The sequence below is a fragment of the Choristoneura fumiferana genome, chromosome 16 (assembly GCF_025370935.1).
Source record: "Choristoneura fumiferana chromosome 16, NRCan_CFum_1, whole genome shotgun sequence".
Classification (NCBI taxonomy): domain Eukaryota; kingdom Metazoa; phylum Arthropoda; class Insecta; order Lepidoptera; family Tortricidae; genus Choristoneura; species Choristoneura fumiferana.
The window spans coordinates 19,200,999-19,214,059 of NC_133487.1; the positions used below are offsets into that span (position 1 = coordinate 19,200,999).

At 42.4% G+C, this 13,061-nt stretch overlaps 1 pseudogene; it reads left to right on the forward strand.

The window, feature by feature from the left end:
- The first annotated feature begins 346 nt into the window (after positions 1–346).
- On the forward strand, positions 347–13,053 carry LOC141436610 (solute carrier family 22 member 3-like; annotated as a pseudogene).
- Positions 13,054–13,061: the final 8 nt, after the last annotated feature.

The window sequence follows — 13,061 nt, forward strand, 5'->3', positions numbered from 1 at the left end:
GCTTTATAACGTCCCATAGCTGAGCACAGGCCTCCTCTCAGAATGAGATAGCTTTGGCCGTACTTCCACGCGGGCTCAGTGCTTTGGGAACTTAATACACAGCGAAGTTTGAGTAATCATTCAAATACCAACACACACAAAATACCCCAGAACAAATACCGGCGTGATATAGTAGTTTTGCTTCTGTGTTTCGTACGGTGAGTGGGAGATCCGGAGGCCTTACTCCCCTCCCCCCTCTCTCTCCCGCTCCCCTTTGGCCCCCCTTTAGGCCGGCAACGCACCCGCAGTCCTAATAATGCTGTAGGTTCTATTTATTTATTTATTAATTCAAAATTAAGACATACAGATGGCCCAAGAGTTAGTAAACATGAAAAATACTTAAGAAACTATGTTAGTGTACAGTAAACATTGAAAAAAAGATACAGACCAACAGGAGACTCATCTTCTGCTGATCAGCACCTGGGCAAAGTGGTGCATGCAAGGCGAGTCATATCTCGTCGCCACAGTTTGCAGAATGGGGATGGGACTAGCCCACAGCCTACCGAGCGTCGAGGCAGTCTCCTTGCGCATGATGGCATAGAAATCGTCTATGAGCGGCGGTGATCACTTACCATCAGGTGGCCCGCAGGCTTGTTTGCCAGCTATTTGATAAAACAAATGTTTTCTTCCAGATGCGTGGTCCCAGAATGCGAGTCCGCCAACAGCACGGAGTGGAGCCGGCGTGGCTGGCGGCGGCGCAGGCGGCTGGAGCCCGCGAGCGCCGCTGCGCGCGCCGCGCCCCGCTCGACCCCGCGGAGCCCTGCGGCCCCGCCTCCGCCTTCGGCGACGACCTGCTGCCCTGCGACCAGTGGCTCTACGCCTCCGCTAACACCATCGTCACTGAGGTAACCTTGTACACTTGAACTAGTTTGCTAAAGTCTAAGGCTGCGTTTGCAGGTGGTAGGACCTTGTGCAAGGTCCGCCTGGATTGCTACCACAATCTTGCTCGCTAATCCTGCCGTGAAGCAGCAGTGCTTGCACTGTTGTGCTACGGCGTGGCGAGTAAGACGCCGGTGAAATTACTGGCACTTGAGGTATCCCATCTTAGGGCTCTAGGTTGGCAACGCATCTGCAATACCCCTGGTGTTGCAGATGTTTATGGGCGGTGGTGATCTCTTACCATCAGGAGACCCACTTGCTCGTTTGCGTTTGCTGGCACTCCGTCCGCGTTAATTTCGGTTTTCACTATCCCGCGGGAACAATGCAATTTTCCGGGATAAAAACTATCCTATGTCCTTTCCCGGGACTCAAACTATCTGTGTGTACCGAATTTCATCTAAATGGGTTCAGCGGTTTAGACGTGATGAAGCAACAAACAAACAAATAAACAGACTTACAAACTTTCGCATTTATTATATTATAGTATAGTATAGTATATAGTAGGAAGTAGGATGCTGCATCATGACATTTGTGACAGCTAATAGGTAGAAGATCATTTTGTTATTACAACGCAGTCATCAGCAAACATTAGAGTCCATTTGTGACTTGATATTGCTATTACTATCTGTCGCCACGCGGTTATATTTAAGACCACAGATTTAGACATATCGATGGTGGAAGTCTCAATTGGCGTAAGGGACAAAATACCGAAAATCACTTTTAAACATAGAAAATTAGAGTTTTTTTTTCTCTGTCGATTGGTAGTATTCAAGTTACGATACGCCCCTTACTTTTGCTGTTATCAACATTTATTATTTTAAAATAAAATAGCTTAAGGGACATGATATAAAATATTTGAGCTGAAAAATGGCGTAAATGTATTATTTTTTAATATTTGGGTCGTAAGGGGCTGTGGCAGTCTCATATGTCCTTTACGACTCGGCTCATGTCGTTAAAAAAAAACCAACAAATATAATTAAAGGGCGTATGGGTCAATTATTGTTTCATTGCCCTTTACACCCCAACATTTTATAACGAATAAGATAAAAAAGCAAGAAGTTGTTGGGCGTAACCTTACCGCCTGTACCTATTTCTTGTACCTAACATCAAAATACTAACGCGTCTACCTACCTTCCACGCGCCGAGCGTTTGCGCATTGCACATTCGGTCAGTCGTGTCAGACACGTCAAACACGGAGGACGTATTTGATTGCCTACGTTTGTTCTTTGTCAACGCGCGTATTTTTTTATAAGATGCCAAAAGCAAAACAAAAAAAGAAGATTAAGTTGATGGATCCCCTAATGGCTTGACGTCGAGCTAACATTTCCGTAATGGAATTTCAGTCAAGGATGTTGAGGTAAATTTCTCTTAGCTACTTTGTTTATTTTAAGCTGTCCTGACAGATCCTAATAAAGGAAGCCTGTGCCCAGCAGTGGGACGTATATAGGCCGAGATGATGATGCATACATAATAATAATTGGCCTGTATAATTAATTATGTATGTTGAGGGTTAAAAATGGTATAATCGGAACGTCGTAAGGGACATTAAAAAACAGCAATTTATAAAATAATAAATACTTTTATGGGCGTAAGGGGTATAAAAAGCAAGAGCTAGAGTAAATTGTCGGTCGTAAGGGGCAGTAGCAAACAGACATTTAAAAAAAGGTGTAATTGGTACGTCGTAAGGGGCATTAAACAACAGCAACTTATAAAATAAGGAATACTCTTATGGGCGTAAGGGACATCAAAAGCTAAAACTAGAGTAAATTGTTAGTCGTAAGGGACAGTAACAAACAGACATTTTAAAAATTGAGGTTACTTTATGGGTGTAAGGGGCACTTAAAGTAAAATACCTTGCTTGCTTCTTTTAGTTCATTAAAATACCTTGTTAATGTTAGGTCGTAGGAGGCATCAAAACAGATGGTTTTTAGAACTTGTAGTGATTGAAACAACAACTCAAGCAAGCATACTCCCAAATGTGCAAGAAATAGTGCAAGCAAGCGTGCAAGAAAGCATGCAAGCAAGCATGCAAGCAAGCAAGCAAGCAAGCAAGCATGTAAGCAACCACCTAAGCAAGCTTGCAAGTGAGCATGTAATTTTGTCAATCAAATCAACAAACATGCAATTTTATCGGCCTGGGTTAGATGAACATCGCGGGTTACCCCGATCCCGCGATGACCGGTCTATGGTATCTCCTCCAGCGCTCATGAAGCGGGCTGGCGTCCCACTCCCTCACAGCTGCAATCAGTGTGTTAGAGGAAGCATAAATAGTGCAAGCATGCATGCAAGCAAGCGTGAAGCCAGAAGGCAAGCATGCATGCAAACAACAAATCAAGCAAGAATACTCCCAAATGTGCAAGAAATAGTGCAAGCAAGCATGCAATCAAACATGCAAGCAAGCATGCAAGCAAGCAAGCATGTAAGCAATAATGCAAGCAAGCAGAGTTAGTACGCCAGTGGTGGTAGTGAAAATCATTTCATCATCATCGTCATCAACAACATCATCAGTTCGTTTATCGCTAACTATGCTATTTTCCGGGATAAAAACTTATTTACTTGGCGATTTTTAACAGCTGCAATATCTTCCTTGACCCTCTCAGCTATAAACAAACAAGTCAGCCATAGCCGAGCATTTGTTGGAGTCAGGACCAAACCACTGGATTGAGCTTCACAATCCCAAAATTCTGTCCACGGAACGTCATTTCTACTCAAGAATGGTACGTGAAGCAGTTGAAATAAAAAAGCATAAAAATGTCAACCGGGACGATGGATATAAGCTTTCATCTTCGTGGAATCCTGTTATTAATAAGTGTCGACGTCGGGATGAGTGTTGTGAGTCGGTGTGATGGGGTGACGCGGGTAGTTCGTGATACGAGTGCTGGTACTATTAGTGATCAAGTGCGGGTAGTTCGAAGGACTCGCGCTGCTAGGCAGACTTGACACCCCACACTTCAGTCCACTCGTGACCACGGCCACTGCAATGTTGCCGAAACGTCGAGGTAAATATTACTCGTGTGTGTTAGCGTGATAAGTCCCGTTGGTGGTATTTTGACTATGAGTGAGAATCACGAAAGTTTAAAACGTTATAAAATTTATTTGAGTTTTATTTAACTTTTAACTTATAATGTCCATTTAAAGAAAATGTTACAAATTACATATTTTTTAAGGGGACGTGCAAAATTATGGCTTTTGCGCGTTATTTTAAATAATTAAAGTGGTTCTTTGAGTTAATTCACTATTTTTTTTTAATTTTTCTACAGGAACTTACGTCCAAATATGTAGCAAATAAAATATAAAATGTCCTATAAGACCAAAAATCGGTTACTACATTATTTATTTATTTACGGTTTATGGGTGTAAGGGGCTATGACACCCGTATGTCACGGGCGTAAGGGACAGCTATTTTTCTTATTAAGCTTTTTACGAAAATGTCTATAGTTTCACGTTGAAAAGCAAGAAAATTCAAGATTTTACGTAATTATAACGTCCTGCTAAGTTAAACATTAACAATGCTGTGAGGGTTTGAAAATTACCAAAAACTTCTTTTCGCTCTCCTGAAAAGTAGCATTTTGTCCCTTACGTCAATTGAGACTTCCACCATCGATATAGACATTTTAACTTCAGATGTTCAATATACATATTACGTAATATTTAACGTGTCTTTCGGTAGAAAAGGGACAAGTATAATGGCCAAGTGTTATCACCTACTAGGGTATGAGAATGGGTGCGCGTGCGACGCGACATGTAGCGCGACGGCCGGCACAGAGCGCCGTTATGTCGTCGAACAATAAACGAACGTTGATTAAATACTTCGATAAGACGACGGTCCGCGGGGACAACACTAGAATACGGTAGTCGATACCTTGATAGCCAGATTAATTTCTAATTAGTCGTAGAATCAAGTATTTAACAGTTATTTATTTATTTAACTAACAAAATATTAGCCGATAATTCCATGAAAAGTTCGAAGTGTTATATATTATGTTTGCGTAGTTAGTAAGGAAAATCGAAAATTTTTTATATTTAAATAACGCTAGGATTAGATAATTGTGTTAGGTAAAGTAACTTCGCACATTTTGACGACGATAATTAAGAGGTACATAAATAAAAATAAACAAACTTTAAAGTATACTTCACACCTATGACTGAAGTGTTAAAGTTGTTAGTTAAGTAAGTACTCTTTCTTGTGAATGAGTTAAACTAAATTAAAAAGCATGTCATTCAGACGTTATTGAGCTGGACATTCTGCTGAAAATCTGCTTGAGAGCTACAAAAACAAGTCGAGTTTAAAAAAACAAGTTTCCGACAATTTTATGTTTTGAATTCAAAATATTTCACGTTATTGATAGTGATAAAATAGAATAGAAATATCTCATCACGATCGGATACAGTCACGCACGGGTGCGCGCTCGTGGGCGCGCGACCCTGCGCGGCGCGCGCGTCGCCCATTTGCCGGCGCTGGCCGACCTTCACCTCCAAACGCATCCACCAGATAGCGCCACTGATGCAGCACGGTTTCAATAAAAACGTAACAATAGCGTAGGCGCAGCTGTGTGGCTTTTTTGTAATCTCGATTGGATTGATGGTCGTTTATGGATTACGAAGAAGAGGAATGGATGGCTAGAAATCTTTATGCTGAAATAATTTTAAAGGATGGCACGTGGCAGGCGTCTTATACTTATAAATGAGTAAGGTTACTGACTGACTGACGGACTAAGCACAGGCACGCACAGGTTAAACCACTAGAGCTTGGCAAATGTCTATCAAATTCTTTCAAATCCATTGGTGGTCACAAAGGCGCACTTAGGCTACCACGACTTCTTATCTACAGCGGTTTATGTACAATACAATGCAAATGACTCTTTATTGTACAACATAAATAGCAAGCACAGTACACAGTGGTGTACAGTCAAGGGAAAAGATATCGACACGGGCAAAGTTGCAAAAATATGTATACACGGCCTTAATGTTAAGTGCATAAAGTCGTGTATACATATTTTTGCAACTTTGGCCGTGTCGATATCTTTGCCCTTGACTGTACATACAGTTAGTTTTAGCCGATTAAAATTTTAAGCCAAGTACGTTACGATACGACAGCATTCAACGTCTAAGTCAAAATATCTTTATTCAATTTAGGCTACAACAATGTCAAAAAAAATCTACCACCGGTTCGGAAAAGCCTCTGTTGAGTTGAGAAGAACCCGGCAAGAAACTCAACGACTCAACGAGTTATTTTTTTAAAACAGATTTACAATATTATGAAATGATATGTATACATCACAAGTATTTAACACAACTTTATTTTTAACACAGTAGGTTCGCTATTTGAAGGGATCACTAATGCGGATCGGAATTATTTCCAAATATCCCTGTCCATGATACATTAAGTTGCTAGTGCGATCAACGAGAGATCTTCTGTAATTATTACTGTATTCAATTTATTTACCCGCTTCTCTGTTTGCAGTTTAACCTGGCGTGCCAAGAGTGGAAGCGCACTCTGGTGGGCACCGTGCACAACATCGGCATGCTGGTCTCGCTGCCCATCCTTGGATACATTTCCGACCGGTAATACTCGTACCCTGCGACTGTCTATTGGAACACTAGCGAAATCAGTTGATAACGTCAGCTCATTCAAAACCGAACCGATATCTCTAAATTGCCGTGGAGCGCCGGCGTAAGAATATCGTCCTTCCCTTCTCTTCCCGTGGGCGCAGTAGAAACAGGTTATGCAGGTGGTAGGACCTAGTGCAAGGTCCACCCGGATTGCTACCACCATCTTGCTCGCTAATCCTGTCGTGAAGCAGCACTGCTTGCACTGTTGTGTTTCGGCGTGGAGAGTAAGACAGCCGGTGAAATTACTGGCATGTGACGCAATGGTCTATGAATAAATTATTTATTATTATTATTATTATTATTATGTGAGTTATCCCATCTTAGGCCTCTAGGTTTTGCAGATGGTTAAGGGCGGTGGTGATCTCTTACCATCAGGAGACCCAATTGCTCGTTTGCCATCCAGTCGAATAAAAAAAAAAAAAACCGGCTGAGGTATAATACTAGACGCTGGGCAGCAGCGTCTTCTTGGCTACTTTTACATCCTATACTGTGCTTGTCAACCCGCTTGCAACGCGTGGCGAAAATTGGCACCTCCCCCTCCCCCTCATGAAATTAAATGATGGAAGCAGTCCATGGGGCCTATCTCACACAGTGGACGTCCCATGGCTGAGCTTGTCGCGATACGTGCGACAGATGATGATGAAGATAAAGACAGGAGATGTTCAAGAGGTTTATTAAATGTAGGATAGAAGGCACTTGTAACAATGCATACAAAAACACACTTATAATCTATATTAATAATTTCGTCAAGGGGTACGGTAGACTCGAACGAAATGCACATCAAATTGAAGAGCGTAAAAAATTAGTCAATCCGAGTCGACAACTTGCAGGTGGAAAATTCGGATTATCGAGTATTATCAATATAAACTTGAATCAATTAAGTATATAATGGCGTTGCGAAATAAACATGTCAAAGACATCACATCAAAGTGGCGTTAGTGTCATCACGTGTCACAGGTTTGCATTTCGTTCTCCATTGTGACCTCTTAAGGGCCCCACACACGGTACGATTCGTCGATTTTCATCAGATCGATCGTACAGACGAATCGTACCGTACCGTAAGGGGGCCCTTTAGGTCTAATTTCTTTGATTATGAGACAGACATCATAGTTATTTGGGCAAATAAGATTTAGGAGAAATATCTACTGGTGCAATACCGATACGTAGGTTAGCCGTTAAATTGTTTGTGATAATAATTAAGGCTGGGAATATACGTCAGATTTTTCGATAAGTAACTACGACAGTCTTTACTGGCAAAAAAAAAAATTCAAACATATTATTATTAGTCTACATTTTACCTGAGCGAAGCCGGGTTTTCATCTAGTAAGTAATAAATTTGGGACGTTGTAAATAAGCTAAAACGGATACAAATGTGTGGTTATAAAACGCTGTAATTAACTGCACTGTGAAACTGTTATGACATATTATGATCGAATAGGTATAGATCTGAGAATCAATTTTGACATAAAAACAAATTGCTGAATATGAAAGTACAGTGGATATTCGAAAATTGAAATTTTGTACTGAATTTTTAAACGAACCGAAAATGAAATGAAGAAGAGGTTAAAACACAACAAGGCTTAATTAGCCTTGTTACAAGCTGATGATGACGACCTTCGAAATTGTGTTGCAGATGGGGCCGCAAGAGCGCCCTCATTCTGAGCTGCGTGCTGGTGGGCGCCATCGGCACGCTGAAGGCATTCTCCACCTCCTACGAGATGTACGTCACCGTAGAGTTCCTGGAGACCGTGGCCGGCGCCAGTGCCTTCCCAGCCGCCTTCATCATGAGTAAGAAGCTGTTTCTTTCATACGGAAGAATATTTTTGTTTAATATTTCGTACGTGACTGAAGCCCGTAGCAACTTGAAGCTTGAAAAAACTAAAAACACTACGTTAAACCGTACCAACATGATAAAATTGCAGAGTCGATGGTGTCGAATGATAAATTCAGAGGGGTGACTATGTCATGTTGGAAGATCCCCGAAGAAAAAAGCGGTTTAAAAATGATACACTGGCAACCCTGGCCAAGTAAATACGTTGTCTGAGAACTGTTTACATTTTAATTCGTTATAAACTCAATGCGCTTACTTTCGAAGCAAAAATTGTGAAGTCATTAGCAGCTAAACTACTTACAACAGGATAACACCGTAAAATACCACCATCTTGGGCGAATACACAGCCAAAGGATCAACGGTGAGAATATATTTTAGCCTTTGCACTTTTAAACCACATAACGAAGAAAAACAATAATTTCATAAGATAAGTATCCAATCATTGAATTGAACAGCTGACTGGACTACCTACTACATCACAGCATCAAACACTGACATGACATCTGTCAGTCACACCCGCTCTGTGAGTGTTGCCATCTAGCGCATGCGTTTTGATACTGCTCGGTGCCGTTACTATTTTCTGATAAACAAAAATTCGCGTAGTATCGGATAGTGAGATATTTGCGAGGTTTTCAATGTAATACTTTTTAATTGCAGCTATCGAACTCCTCGGTCAAGACAAACGCGTTTTGACAACGGCGTTCCTCGGCATCACACTGGTGATTGGCGGTCTTAGCTTCGCGATGCTCGCTAAGACCTTCCAGTACTGGCGCACCTTTATTCTCGTGGTCTACCCGCCGTCGCTCCTCTTCCTCCTCTACATCTACTTCCTGCCCGAGAGCATCAGGTGGCTGCTGTCAAAGGGACGCACAGAAGACGCCGTCGAGATCATAAATAAAGCGGCGAAGATGAACAACATAACGCTTTCGGACGAGATGTTGCGGCAACTGCAGGAGGCGAAAGTGCCAGTGGATGAGAAGAAGGAGGTAGAAAAAGAAGATGGTCTGTGGATGCAGGTGTTGCGCTCACCGATAATGATGAGGCGGCTGGCGATCTGTTCGTGGTGGTGGATCACGTGCACGTTCGTGTTCTACGGGCTGGCGATCAACTCGGTGTCGCTGGCGGGCGACAAGTACACCAACTACATGCTGGTGGTCAGCGTCGAGGTGATCGCGGTGGTCACCAACGCGCTGGTGCTGGACCGCGTCGGCCGCAAGCGCACGCTGCTCGTCGCTTACGTTGTCTGCGGGATCTCCTGCGTCGTCATCACCTTTGTTCCTCCCAGTAAGTCTATGAGGGCTATCGTTTTTTGTCTCACTAGATGGCGCACTGTTGCGTGAGGATTTTAAGTATGGTTTTGAAAGTCTGTTATTACGGGCGTGAAAACAAAGTTTAGATTAAAATCATATTTAATACACCTTAAAACCGTACCATATAAATATCGAGCATGCCACAGTGTTGCATAGTCCCTGTTTTGTTCGGAAAAAAGGGAGGACAAAGGTTTCCGAAAGACAAAACTGTCTCAAAACACAGACATTCATTGCCCCGGAACGCATATTTGCCATAATTAATTTCAGATATTGCAAAATATTCACAAAATTATTCTAATTATAAATAAACCCGCGTAGCTCACCCAAAAACTATGAGATTTGACATTTCGGAGACCTTATGCTACACTAGCGCCTCTAGCGGCGAATTCATTCGCGATAGCCCTCATTAAGATGTGACACTTTATTTTTAAATATTTTATGATTTTAACTTATGCCCACGGCTTTGCCACGTGGCAGAATAAGCTAGTTTAGCCTAGTTTCTTTTACCCATAAGATTAAAAAAAAACTTAGTGCATCTCAAGGTTTTCGCCAAATTTGAAGTCTCCAAGTTAGATACGGAAAGAAGATCAAATGAAATGAAAATGAAGAAGAAGATGAGATACGGAAACTAGTTCTTTCATGCGTTGCACACACAGAACTAGTAATCGAAAAGGGAATGCCACTAGTTTTTTAGATTCCTTGCTTGCATCATGATGAACTAACTAACTAACAACAGTGGACTCCCATGGCTGATAAGACACGATAAACGTTGTATAACACTCCTCCTCCTTTCCAGCGATGCCATGGTTAGCCACGCTGCTTTACCTGGTGGGCAAGATCGCCATAACGCAAGCGTTCAGCGGCGTGTACATGTACACTTCGGAGCTGTTCCCGACGCACGCGCGGCACAGCCTGCTCGGCTTCTGCTCCATGGTGGGCCGGCTCGGCTCCATCGTGGCGCCGCAGATGCCGCTGCTCGTGAGTATTGCATAAACAAACTAAACATATCGTGTCTGCTGACGTAAACCATTCATTAGGGCTTGAATTCCTGCAAAGTTATAGGGTCCTAAACTGTCGTTGCTGAGTATTCACAAATGACCTTGCTCATTATCGATGAAGAGGTTTTATTATGGAGGTTCTCATAGATTACGCAACTAAGCAAATGCATTTTTTATAACGAAACCGAAGAATTAAACAATCTAGACCCACCTGCAGATGCCTAGGGCTCGTCACGGTTAGAGCGAATAAGCTGTTACTGAATCAGTGAGTTACACCTTCGGTATCATCTTACTTCCTAAGTAGATAGATAGAGGTCAATCGCTTGTCAACTAACAACAGAAAAAATGTTCATACTTTAGAAACACGCTTTATTGGTAAACCTGCCTGACTGCTCCATCAACAGACCCTGAATACCATTCTTGGTCAAAGTAGGCACGTCCAAAGATGATTCTAAAAGCGCAAATCCGGCTAGGTTTCGTTGTTCTGTCTTAAAGTTCCAGTATCTACATCCAGTTCCATCATCAGATCAGCTCGAGCACGATGGAACTGGAAGTAAACACTGGAACTTTAAGAGAAACAACGTAATACCACAATGAGAGACCGGGCAACGTCAAGTTCAAAGCTAAGCGTAAACAGTATGACAGTAACACAACAGTCGTACTTCCAGGCGATCTACGTGGAGTGGCTGCCGTCGGTGCTGTTCGGGTGCGCGGCGCTGGTGGCGGCGGCGCTGATGCTGACGACGCCGGAGACGCTGCACACGCGGCTGCCCGACACCATCCGCGAGGCCGAGCTGCTGGCCAGCCGGCCCAAGGACGAGCTCGAGATGAAGCCGGCTTGCTGACCATCTAATCTAATAACGTAATCTAACGAATACCTGAAGCCTCCGTGTCTAATGCGCGAGCGCTCGCTCACTGACATGATACTAGGGCTTCGATAAGCTGTGGAGGTCCATATCATGACCTGAAACAATTATTTTGCTATCTGTTGCCTATTTTGTTATCAGTGGACATATTATATAACATTACGACGAACTTTTACTGTACAGTTCAGCTCATAAATGTCTACACAGCCATGACAGCCAACGCGTCTAACATATCCTCGTGAACTCGTTTACTTTATAAAAAAACAAACAAATTAACACTGACAATAACGGCCGAATTTACTTTATAAAGCATAAATTGATCATTGAATAAAGAATTTTAAGGATGTTGAAATAATATACACAAAGCTACCCACGTTCAGCTTTTAAGCACTACATTTGTTAAAAAAGTTACGACTCTGAAGGATAATGTATACAACTACCTTAACTAGTGGCATATAGGTAGATATAAGTACATTTATGAACTTGACTGTATTATGTAGATGAGAATAATACTTACTTTTAATGTAATTATGTTTTTTTTCTTACCTAAGTTCTTCTAACAGTGTTGTTTTTTAATTAAGAATATTTTTCATAAAAATGTAAATTTACTTTTTCATTCCAAGTAATTTAATTAAAAAAATGTAGGTGTGAGTAGGTATTTATTGAGATTTTCATGCCATGACAACGCCGTCTCTAGCCTTTGACCAAGGTAGAGCGAGGTTGTCTACACTGCTTCTACGCCTTTCAAAAGGCACCATCAAAATTTTATTTTGCACCAGAAACCTTGCCATCTGGCGCTCTTTGCCATCTGGTGCCTAGAGTGACCTCCTCTTGCTCTACCCTAGGTTACCCTAGAGTAACCACACCTCTTGCTCTACCCTAGGTTACCCTAGAGTAACCACACCTCTTGCTCTACCCTAGGTTACCCTAGAGTGACCTCCTCTTGCTCTACCCTAGGTTACCCTAGAGTAATCACACCTCTTGCTCTACCCTAGGTTACCCTAGAGTGACCTCCTCTTGCTCTACCCTAGGTTACCCTAGAGTAACCACACCTCTTGCTCTACCCTAGGTTACCCTAGAGCGACCGCTCCTCTTGCTCTACCCTAGGTTACCCTAGAGTAAGCACACCTCTTGCTCTACCCTAGGTTACCCTAGAGCGACCGCTCCTCTTGCTCTACCCTAGGTTACCCTAGAGTAACCACACCTCTTGCTCTACCCTAGGTTACCCTAGAGCGACCGCTCCTCTTGCTCTACCCTAGGTTACCCTAGAGTAACCACACCTCTTGCTCTACCCTTGGTTACCCTAGAGCGACCGCTCCTCTTGCTCTACCCTTGGTTACCCTAGAGTAACCGCTCCTCTTGCTCTACCCTAGGTTACCCTAGAGCTGGCGCTTCATGATATATTTTATGTCACATGTTACGTACAAATTTATGTTACCCATTAGTTTTACGGCGTCTAATTTAAGAACAGTTGATTTACTTATGTATAACGTGTAAATACAATTTATTTTGTAAAATTTAGTTT